This window comes from Chrysochloris asiatica, unplaced genomic scaffold (assembly GCF_000296735.1).
Source record: "Chrysochloris asiatica unplaced genomic scaffold, ChrAsi1.0 scaffold00185, whole genome shotgun sequence".
NCBI lineage: Eukaryota > Metazoa > Chordata > Mammalia > Afrosoricida > Chrysochloridae > Chrysochloris > Chrysochloris asiatica.
Genome location: NW_006408703.1, coordinates 2,930,371 through 2,942,347, shown reverse-complemented (window position 1 = coordinate 2,942,347; position 11,977 = coordinate 2,930,371). Strand labels below are relative to the sequence as shown.

General features: G+C 39.1%; 1 pseudogene; it reads left to right on the top strand.

The window, feature by feature from the left end:
• Window positions 1–5,215: 5,215 nt before the first annotated feature.
• On the top strand, window positions 5,216–6,282 carry LOC102839259 (annotated as a pseudogene).
• Window positions 6,283–11,977: the final 5,695 nt, after the last annotated feature.

The following is an 11,977-nucleotide window of genomic DNA, read 5'->3' as shown; positions in this document are numbered from 1 at the left end:
TGGGAAAGGGAATACTATGGCTCCAAACATTTTTGAGAAGCTTTGAAATTCAATGTGTTATCCTTTATGTTACAGAGTGGCAGAAGATCAAGGGCAATCAATCCTGATATTTTAAAACGTATGGATATTTTGGCTAGAGGAACTAGAAAAAATTTCATCCTTCTGGAATATTTCATGTATGCTGCCTGTCTTCTACTTCACCTCTGGATCTGCATCCTAGTGGAATTGTAGAAAGAGTGTTTGCAGATAGATATCAATTGCTGAGTCTAATTAACAGCTATTCAATAATAAATATTTCAAATAAAAAATACAAAACAAAGGAGGAGAAATTTCTTTATTTCTGGTATACCACTATTTCTTCTCATTATAACCTTTGCTGTTTTACCACCTGGAGTAGGTAATGTATATTTCACCTCTATCTTATTATAAAATCACACCACAGAGAATCTAGGTCATATTTGTTATTATGAATGCACTGCAAAAATGCCAAGCATTTTCTATTTGACCTTTTGCAACTCTCTTTCTCTCTGCCATCCTTCCTATTTTATTCTGTTTCCTTCAGGTTGTCCCAAATATGGGAAATAAAAATCTTTCTCTGTCTTGTTAAAATTAATTCTTTTTCTTTTCTAATTATTAAATGACCTTGGCCAGTCTTTATTCATTCAAGAAAAATAATACAAGCCTGTTTCAGGCAATCACAGTATTCCAGGTCTTTTGGTTAATTGGTGTTGCTGCTTTATTTGGTAAATTCTTTCCTTCTCCCTAGGAAAGGGCATCTTCAGGGAATGAACCGGTTCAACCCTCTGCAGAGAATTTGCATTTCCATTCCAGATATACTTACTGAATTAGAATCCACATTATAACAAGATCCCCCGCAGTGATTCTTATGGATCCTGAGGAGATCTTGATGAAAAGTAGGTTGTGACTCAGTACGTCTGGGATGGAAATGCAAATTCTCATTAGGGAATTAAACTAGAATGAACTGGTCCAAAATTCTAAGAATATCTTTGGGAGCATTCTCATCCTATTTCTGAACTTAATTTTTATTTTTCTCACCCCATTTCTCTATCCATCTTTGTATTCATGATTTCTTTCCTCCATCAAATTTTCTTTTTAAAAGTCATGTGGTATTCTAAAGTTATATTCTTTTTATTGTCACAGAATTTTGTAAAACGAAACTGGTACATTTCCAATGTGTCTAAAAGTAAATCTTCTAACAATAGAATAATAAACTGAAGAAGTTTTAAGACATGATACGATATAGTGCAATGAATTACTTGATACGACCTTTCTAGTCATGTTGTTCTTGATTGCCGTTGAGTTGGTTCCTACTTATAGTGACCCTGTTGTATATGGTTTCCAAGTAGCAGCTGGTAAGTTTGAACCATTGGCCCTGTGGTTCAAACCAACCTCATGGTTCAGTGCTTATCCTACAGTACCACATTCATTTGTAATATATTGTAATCCCTAACTTCGTAGTGGTTACGAATCGGGCTGCGAACCACAAAGTCAGCAATTTGAAACTACCAGCTGTTCCGTGGGAGAAAGACGAGGCATTCTGCTCCCGTAAAGATTTAAAGCCTTGGAAACCCTGTACAGGGTCGGTATGAGTCGGAACCGACTCCACGGCACATAGCAACAACAACAACCTCTATAGCTGTGGTTGTAATCCTGTTTTGAAGTGAGTTGTTCCTTATTTAATGAGGCAAGATTAAGACAGGAAGCATCTAGAGTTGCCACCTTATTACAGAGTGTGACTCAAGTCACTACCCTTAGTTTTCTTGAGGGTGTGGTCTGCATCCAACATGTAAGTATGCTCAGGCAAAATTTTCTCTCTTGATCTGGATCTTACATATGGTTCATTTTCATTTTACTTCCAGTTCTTGGGAGTTGAGCCAGCAGTTTACTATGTGAATAGATATACTGACTTTTGTATGTGAGCAGGTTGTTGTTGTTGTTATGTGCCGTGGAGTCGGTTCCGATTCATAGCGACCCTGCACAGGGTTTCCAAGGCTGTTAATCTTTAAGGGAGCAGAACGCCTCATCTTTCTCCCGCGGAGCAGCTGGTAGTTTCGAACTGTTGACCTTGCGGTTCGCAGCCCGATTCGTAACCACTACGCTACCAGAGCTCCTTCATGTGAGCAGGTAGGTAGTCTATTATATGATCTGCTGTTTTGGGTCTGGTAGCTTCTGTGGCCATCTGGGTTGAGAAATGCTTCAACACCTGACCCATGGATTTGGAATTTTTCAGCTTTCACAACAGCATGAGCCATTTCTCTGATAGTTCCTGACTTCTACAGGATTTTTTCAGATAATTTTGGGACCTCAAAATTGGAGGAAGTGTATTTAAAAATAGGAGAAGTAGTTGATAATAGAAATGATAAAACAGTATAGCCATTTGGAAAAATTAGAACATTTGAGACATCTTTATCTTCTGCCTCATAGGAACCAGTTTTATGCTTATCCTTCTAAAATAAACTATTCATACAAATAGTGAGGGCATTATCTTTTTAGAATCACTTGTGTAGTAATAGATAATAAATGCCCTGTCCTGCCCACCTCTACTTACTGATGATGGTCAAAGAGCACACAGCCTTTTGTGTAGATTGCATCTCAATAAAAAGAAAACAAAGATCCTCACCACTGGACTATAAAGCAACATCCATAAAAATGGAGAGAAGATTGAAGTTGTCAAAGACTTCATTGCTGCTCAGATCAACCATCAACACTCATGTAAACAACAGTCAAGAAATCAAACAAGTTATATTAGGCAAATCTGCTGCTTAAGACCTCTTTAAAGTGTTGAAGAGCAAAGGTGCCAGTTTGAGGACTAAGGTGCACCTGACCTAAGCCAAGGTATTTTCAGCAACCTCATATGCATGTGAAAGTTAAACAATGAATAGGGAAGACCATGGAAGAATTGATCCATTTGAGTTATGGTGTTGGAGGAGAATACTGAAAGTACATGGGCTGCCAAAAGAACAAACAGATCTACGTTGGGAGAAGTAGAGTCAGAGTGCTCCTTGGAGGCCAGGATGGTCAGACTTTGTCTCTCATACTTTTGACATATTATCAGGAGGGAACAGTCCCTGGAGAAAGGGATCATGTTGGTAGAGTGGAGATTTAGAGAAAAACAGGAAGACCCCCAGTGAAACGTACTGATACAGTGGCAGCAGCAATGGGGTCAGGAACAGTAATGATTGTGAGTTTGGGACAGGACTGGCTAGTGTTTCCTTCTGTTTTTCGTGGGTTGGTATGAGTTGGTACGCACTTGATGGCACCTAACAACAATAGCAATATTAATACACAAAATAAGCTCCAAATTCATTCTTTCCAACTCTAAGATTTCTAAATAGACAACAGTGTCAGGAGATAATGTATTTGTTGATTGGTTAATTGGTTTTGGCAGTAAGTGTAGTGGTTACAAATTGGGCTGCGAACATCAAGCTCAGTAGTTCTGTGGGAGAAAGTTCAGGCTTTCTGCTCCCGTAAAGATTTACAGCCTTGGAAACCCTGTACAGGGTTGCTATGGGTCGGAATCGACTTGACGGCACTTAACAACAACAACAAAGAACATTCATAAATATGTGAAATTATAAAATAGATCAAACCCAGCATAAATTATATAAACCAGCTATGGTAGTTAAGATTTGAGTCTGGGTCAGGATTCTAAGTGGTTTCCCTGTTGTTGTTATTGTTAAGTGCAGCAGAGTCGGTTATGACCCATAGTGATCCTATGTAAGATTTCCAAGGATCAGTTGGTAGTTTGAACTACCAACCTTGCACTTAGCAGCCCAGTGCTTATATACTATGGCATCATACCAGGACTCCACTTGGCAGTTGTTGATGTTGCAAAGTGTCATTGAGTGGGTTCAGACTCTAGCAACCCTGTACAGGGTTTCCAAGGAGCGGCTGTTGAATTTGAACCATCAACCTTGTAGTTCAAACTGACCTTTGGGTCTAGTACTTTATCCCACAGCACCACACCAGTACAGGGTTACTATGAGGCAGAACTGATTTGATGGCACTTAACAACAACAACATATGGAATCCTGATATGGTATTATAGGATTAACACTGGACTGTGAACCACAGGGTCAGCAATTCAAACCCACCAGCATTTCGTTGGAAGTCCTATAAGTTGGAGTTAAGGATCACTATGAGTTGGAGTTAAGACATAGTAATTCACTATGATGAGATCTACTATAATGTACTCAACTCCAGGACGAGATCTGCTATGTAGAGCCAGGTAATTGAAAGGATATTTCCATGCAAGTGTGGCCAGCTTCAAATACATTGGAAACTCAAGCAAAGCTTGTTCACTTTTTCCTTGAACCAGAACCTACATCTGACTCACCATGCAACCTTCAGTCCTTTGGACTTGAGCTAGTGCCTGCTCTATTGTCTGCCGATCCTGGGTGTCATCAGCACCCTGTCATCTTACCTGTCCAACATGCCTGTCTGCTGTCTGACACGGCAATCTTTGGTTGGTCATCCCTGCAACTATGTGAATCAAGAGCCTCCAGCCTTACATCTTACCCATGGACTTGGGACTTGCCCACCTTCTACAGCTTTGTGATCCCTTTCCTTGATATAAACCGCATAGTGACCCTGTATAGGTTTTTGAAGTAACAACTGGTGGGTTTGAACTGCTGACCTTGTGGTTCACAATTCAGTGCTAATCCTACAGCACCATACTGGGAGTCCATCTGTTGTTGTTAAATGCCATCGAGCTTGTTCCAAATCACATTGACCCCTGTATAAGGTTTCCAAGGAGTGGTTGGTGGGTTTGAATTGTCAACCTTGTGGTTATCAGTCCATTGCTGATCATACAGCATCACACCAGAAGTCCTTTATCTATAGAACCCAGGGTAAGACCCCAACTGAGCAATGCATAAAACCAAAATCAATTTGTATTATCTTTGGACTTATTTGTAGATAAGTACATTGATAATGTTTTGGAATAAGAGCAAATTTTCCAAGGAAGTGGAACATTTCCAAAAAATCTGAATAACCCATAACATTCATTAATACTAGAGTTAAGAAGTAAAGAAAATATATAATTAAGGAATGTTTAATTTACAAAAGGGAAACTAGTAGAACTCTCTTTATATAAGAAGTGAGTATTCAGAGGCTGTGGCATGTCTGCAGGTGTGTGCTTGAGGGGAGATAACATGGAGGTCACTGCAATTTCTACATCCCTGGACTTCCCACCATGAGCAGCACTTTAGCCAAGATCGCTGAGATCAAAGCCTAGATGGCTTGAACTCAAAGATACAAGGCTACCACCTAGGGTTGCTCAAGGCTCATCTTGCTAAACTTCAGTGAGAACTCATTACTCCAAAAAGTGGTGGTGGTTGTAGGCCAGGAGAAGGTTTCAATGTAGCCAAGATAAGTGATGCCCACATTGGATTTGTGGGTTTTCCATCTGTGAGGAAGTCAATCCTGCTCAGTAATCTGGCGGGGGTGTGTTATGAGACGGCAGCCTACAACACTACTCTGACTACTGTTCCTGGTGTCATCAGATACAAACGTCCCAAGATCCAGCTTTTGGATCTCCCAGGTATCATTCAGGGTGCTTAAGAATGGTGAAGGTAGAGGCAGTCAAGTCATTGCAGTAGCCGGAACCTGTAACTTGATCCTGATTGTTCTGGATGTCCTAACGCCCTTGGGACACAAGAAAATAATTGAAAATGATCTGGATGGTTTTAGCATTCTCTTGAACAGCAAGTCTCCCAATATTGGCTTTAAGAAGGACAAGGAAGGCATTATCTCACAGCTACTTGTCCTCAGAGTGAGCTGGATGCTGAAACTGTGAAGAGCTTTCTGGTTTGAATCCAAAATTCATAATGCCAATGTGACTCTGCGTAGCAATGCCACAGCTGATGACCTCATTGACGTGGTAGAAAGAAACAGAGATTATAACCCCTGTACCTATGTGTTAAATAAGATTGATCATATCTCCACTGAGGAATTGGATTTCATTTGTAAGGTGCCTCACTTACGTACCCATCTCTGCCCACCACCGCTGGAATTTTGATGACTTGCTGGAAAAGATCTGCAGATATCTGAAACCAGTGAGGATTTACACTAAACCTAAAGGCCAGTTACTAGACTATACATCCCCGGTTCTGCTGCCAGACTCCAGGACCACAGTGGAGGATGTCTGAATGAAGATTCACAAAAAATCTATCAGGTCTCTCTGTGAAACACAATCATCAGAAGGTAGGTAACGATCACAAGTTGGAGGACGAGAATTCCATTCAGTTTGTGAAGAAGTGAAATCTTCCTCTTTTCCCACTGCTGAGCCAGCGCATCAGCTGCAAAGCAGCATTCTCCATGACCAAGCACCCTACAGCCAAATCCCTCGTCAGCTGCTCACTGGATTACGATTCAGGGAAAGGGAGATGGAAACACCCACACTGGAATTGCACTATCTTAGTGTCAGCAGTTTGAAACTACCAGCTGTTCTGCTCCCATAAAGATTTACAGCCTCGGAAACCCTGTACAGTGAGTGTCGCTTTGAGTTGGAATCAACTCCACGGCACATAACCACCACCACCCAGTATCACCTTGTATATTGAATTGTGTAAAAAACCTGGTCTGCCATTGGCTACGCGTGAGTTCATAGTGTCAGTGTGAGAGTTCGTTTCGCAGTTGGACTTTAAGGGGTGGGGCATGTACATTGAGGCAGCTACAGAAGGGGCCTTTGAGAGCTTGCTCTCTGGTGTCAAGAGTATACAATGTGACTGCAATACTCTAAATTAATTGAATGTGACCTTTAGTCCTTCCCAGTTGTCTTTCCTTAATGGTACTGGGGAAAGGAACTAGTAGGTGGAAGTCACCTACATGGCAAGCCCATTTTGGGAGATGGTTTAGTATGGCACTTGAATAAAGTACTCTGACAGATGGGATTTGAAGTACAGGCAAAAAAAAGAAAAAAAAAAAATGAGTGTTCTCTCTTGGTTTCTGTGGGTTATAGAAAACAGTTCAAGTGCTGTGCCAAAATTACATTAAATTTGTTTTCAAATAGGAATTGATAAGAGAATAAATCATCCTGGTGTGATGCTGTGGACTGCAAAGTTGTCTTAAACTGCAATGTCAGCAGTTCAAGCTCACCAGCGGCTCCTCAGAGACCCTATACAGGGTCGCTGTGGGTCGGAATCAACTCGACTGCACTTAGCAACAACAATATTTACAAAAATTAGTACTCTAGGAGAAAGAATCTATGATATATTGAAATAGAATCATTTGAATCCTATGAATTCTAGCTAACACAAAAACAGTTTCTTTTTTAATGAAAACAATGTTGTTGTTAGGTGCCATGGAATCAATTCTTGCTCTTAGTGACCTTATGCACAAGAGAATGAAACACTGCCCTGTCTTGTATCATCCTCACAATTTATTGTTACATTTAAACCCAATGCTGATGCCACTGTGTCAATCCATCTCACTGTGTGTGTGTGTGTGCAGGGGGTGGGGGAGTCTTCCTGTGTTTTTGCTGACCATCCACTTTACTATGCATGATGTCCCTCTCCAGGGATTGTTCCTTCCTAATAACATGTCCAAAATATGAGAAATGATGTCTTGCCATCCTGGCTTCTAAGGAGGAATCAGGCTGTACTTCTTTCAACACAGATTTGTTTGCTATTCTGGCAATGCATGGTTGTTGTTATTATGTGTCGTGGAGTCGGTTCCAACTCGCAGCGACCCAGATTGCTTTTTAAAAAGTGCCGTACTCAGTAGAACTTGCACACACAGAGAAAAAAAAAAAAAGAAAAAGAAACGATATACCTTTAAGAAAAGATGTGAAGGTAAGGACACCAAAGTACAGCTACATATCCCCTTAATGACTGGTCTGTTTCACATATACCAGTTGCACTTCTTATAAAACTAATGATATTTGTTTTTCAAATTAAAATTTTTCCAGGAGACAGAATTTAAAGTTATTGACTATATCACCAGGAAAATTTCTACTCATATTTTTTTTCAAATGTATTATTCCAATGAGACTAGTGACAATATTGTATTTATGTCCATTTTTTTTAAAGTATGAAACTATGATATATATTAGGATGCAATTTAAGTAAGTAAATTCCAAGTCTGGGATGCTAACATGGATTCTCAGATAAGCAAAATACCTGAATAAGCTGCTATGAAAAATACTGTATTTTTGAGCCATAGTGGGGTTAGAAGCAATCCTTCCCATTGCCGTCAAGACAATTCTGACTCCTTGTGGATCTAACGGACAGAGTAGAACTGCCCCATAGGGTTTCTAAATCTATACATTTTTATGGAAGCAGACTACGAATTCTTTCTCCTGTGGAGAAGCTGGTGGGTCCAAACCTCCAACCGTTAGTAACCTACCACTTTAACTGCTGTGTTACCACAGCTCATTTTAATATACAAAGGGTGAGAGAGTTTAGTAAATTTTACAGAATTAATAAAGTAAGTGATTAGAAAAGCTACTACACATCCAGTCTTGTCATTTTAGGATGGCAAATTTTCTGTAAAAATTTACCTAGGTTTCACCTAATGGAAAAGAGAAATACAATGGGAATTTGACTCCAGAAAAACATTTCTATCTCTGACACATTTTTCTGCAATTTTAAGACACATTGTATAACTTGCAAAGTCTCAATTTCCCAATCTTTCAAGTGGACAAGATAACATTTGCAACCTATCAAAAGAGCTTAGAGAGATTTAATGAGGTGATATATCTAAAATGTTATCTAAGGAAAAATATTTTTATTATCTCTACAGATAATGCCTCAGCTTGACTGAAGAAAAAAGATACCACAAGACATCATTGTATTATGATAAAGCAATGAACTACCACCTGCAGGAAATTGGCTTCATGAAAGGCAAGGACAAAGAGCACATCAGGATTACATGAAATCAATCAGAGGCAGGCAGGAAGAACACAAGCCAGATGAAGTGGAGTCTTTCATGACAGGCGGGAGAATATATCAAAGCCATCCTCGCTAATTTCAAAAAGCCCACTCCCTTCTCTAGAGGTGAGAACATTACTTCAGACAGCATGTTGGCTCCGCTGGACTTCTGTGAAGATGCTAGGACTCCATTTGTGGGTTTCTTTAAGAATGATTTAGAAATGAAAAGGTCCGGAAGGCTGAGCACCGTTAATTTAGATCACCAGTGGGGAAGAATTGAGTGCACAGTTTTCCACATTTATTTCTCCATTAGGAACTTGTTATTTGTACCAGCTGGACCTTCATTGTTTCATGTTAATGCTGAACTATTATTCATTTAAATACTACTCTGAAAAGAAAATACTAAGTAATTTTGCTTTAAATTAAAAACATACATCTTTTAAAAAATTAAAAGTAGATGGCATCTAACTTTGCATTACAAAATGGAGTAAATAGGAGGAATGATGGTCAGATTGATGGATATGAACAATTATGGTGAGAACTTCATCAAGGCTATTAAAATATATCTATATGTATTATTTACCTGGAGTATAGTCACTGGCACTTAGCAACAGCATAGTGTGTGTGTGTGTTATTGTTGTTAAGTGTCATCAAGTCAATTCCAAATCATAATGACCCTGTATAGGGTTTACAAGGAGCGTCTGGTGGATTTGAGCCACTGACCTTATGGTTAGCATCCAGTGCTTATTGTAAGCACCACACCAAGTTGAAATAGTCTCTGGTAAACTTATATATTTGTATGTAAACATGTGTATATATGTATATATATATGTATTTGTAAGTATAATCCTATTATCTTTTCCACACCTGCTCAGCTTGTGTGTCTATCTATGCATCCACTAGTAGAATATTTTTAGTGCAGGATTGTATATTAAATAGTATTTATCTCTGTTGTCTTTAACTCCTCTATTCCTCTCAGTGTCTTCCTTTACTTTCATCATTTTTATAGCCTCCCTTATTATTAGCTATTGTCTTTCCCTTTACCCAAGCTAATATGTGCCAACCTTTTAGTTAGTAATTTATTTTCTAAAACACTTTTCATAGGAAGATCAGGTGCTCTAAGAAGATCTGTGTAAATACTGAAATCACAAGGATGTCCCTCAGTGGTGTAAATGATTAATGCAGCTTGACTGCTACAGAAAAGTTGGAGGTTCAAGTATACCCAGAGATGCTTCAGGAGAAAGGTCTTCTTAACCCTGTGCAGTGTTCTACTATGATCGATACACCTGTAGTCATCATAGTCAGAAGTGACTCAACAGCAACTATTTTTCTTTCTTTTTTTTTTGGTTTAAACTGAGAAACCGTTTTCATTTACCTGGGACTCTGATTTCTGAGGTCCATGGAGCAAGGGTATTACCCAGAAATCTTCTTTTGAACTTGAGCATTGAGCATATTGATCTTCTAAAAGTCACCTTTAAAACTTGTTGATTAGTAAATTAGGAGCCCTGGTGTGGTGCTGTGAGTTAATGCACTGGATTACAGGGTCAGTTTGAACTGAAAGCTTGGTGGTTCAAGCTCACCAGCTGCACCTTAAAAACCCTATACAGGGTCACTGTGGACCAGAATAGACTTGAAGACACATAGCAACAATGAGAACAATTAGTAAAGTTAAAAAAAATATATCAGCCCATATGAAAATGAAAGCTAGACAATGAATACGAAAGACTATAGAAGAATTGCTGCTTTTGAATCATGGTATTGCAGGAGAATAGTTAAACTACTATGGACTGTCAGAAGAACAAATATATCTTTTGGAAGAAGTACAACCAGAATGATTCTTGGAAGTGAGGATGGCAAGACTTTGTTTCTTTTACATTAGACATGTTGTCAGGAAGGACATCCTGCTTGGTGAAGTGGGGGATCTGGGAAAAGAAGAAGAGCCTCAATGAAACGGATTGGCATAATGGCAGTAACAATTACTCAAACATAACAATTGTGATAATGATGCAGGGCCAGACAGTGTTTCCTTCTGTTGTGCGATGGGTGGCTGAGAGTCAGAATCAATTCCATGGTACCTAACAATTGGTGGTGGAGGTTATGTGGCTTGGAGCCTGTTCTGATTCATAGTGACCCTACATAGGGTTTCCAAGGCTGTGAATCTTTACAGGAACAGAAAGCCTCATCTTTCTCCTGTGGAACAGCTGGTAGTTTCGAACTGCTGACCTTGAGATTTGCAACCACTTTGCTACCAGAGCTCCTTACCTAACAATTAGTAAAGACCATTTCACCTTAAACTTAGGCTGTTTTGAAGAATTATCTTTCTACAGTTAGTTTCAAGAAACAAACTCCAAATCAAACTAGAAGTTGTGTTTTAGGGTAAATTACATATTAGTAATTACATATTAGTAATTTACCCTAAAACAAAACTTCTAGTCTGATTTGGAGTTTGTGTCTTGAAAGTAACTGTACAAAGATAAATTACTAATATGTAGGAGTCCTGGTGTGGCACTGTGGGTTAATGTGCCAGACTGCAAAGCCATTTGAAATACAAGGTTGGCAGTTCAAGTTCACCAGCTGCTCCTTGGAAACCCTATACAGGGTCGCTATGGGTCGGAACCGACTCAAAGGCACTTCACAACAACAACAACAACTAATATGTAAACATTGTTCCCTACTCCTTTTTCATGGTGATTTCCAATAGTTGGGGTATAAAAAGATTTGTACGTTCTTTTATCTTTAGAAGACTTGGACTAATAATTTGTAAATTATATGTTATATACACTTCAAATTAATTTATATTTTTTGTTTAATGTGATTTTTGTTTTAATTAAAACTCAGTAAAGAATTTAAGTGTTTCAAGCTCTGTGAAGTAAAAAGAGCCTTCTAAGAAAGCTCATAATGCTAAGTGTTCATGAGCCATAGGCACTAGACACATATATGTAGCACTAGATAATGGAATAAGGAGCTCTGGTAGCGTAGTGGTTACGAATAGGGCTGCGAACCTTAAGGTCAGTGGTTCGAAACTACCAGTCGCTCCGCGGGAGAAAGATGAGGCTTTCTACTCCCGTAAAGATTTACACCCTCGG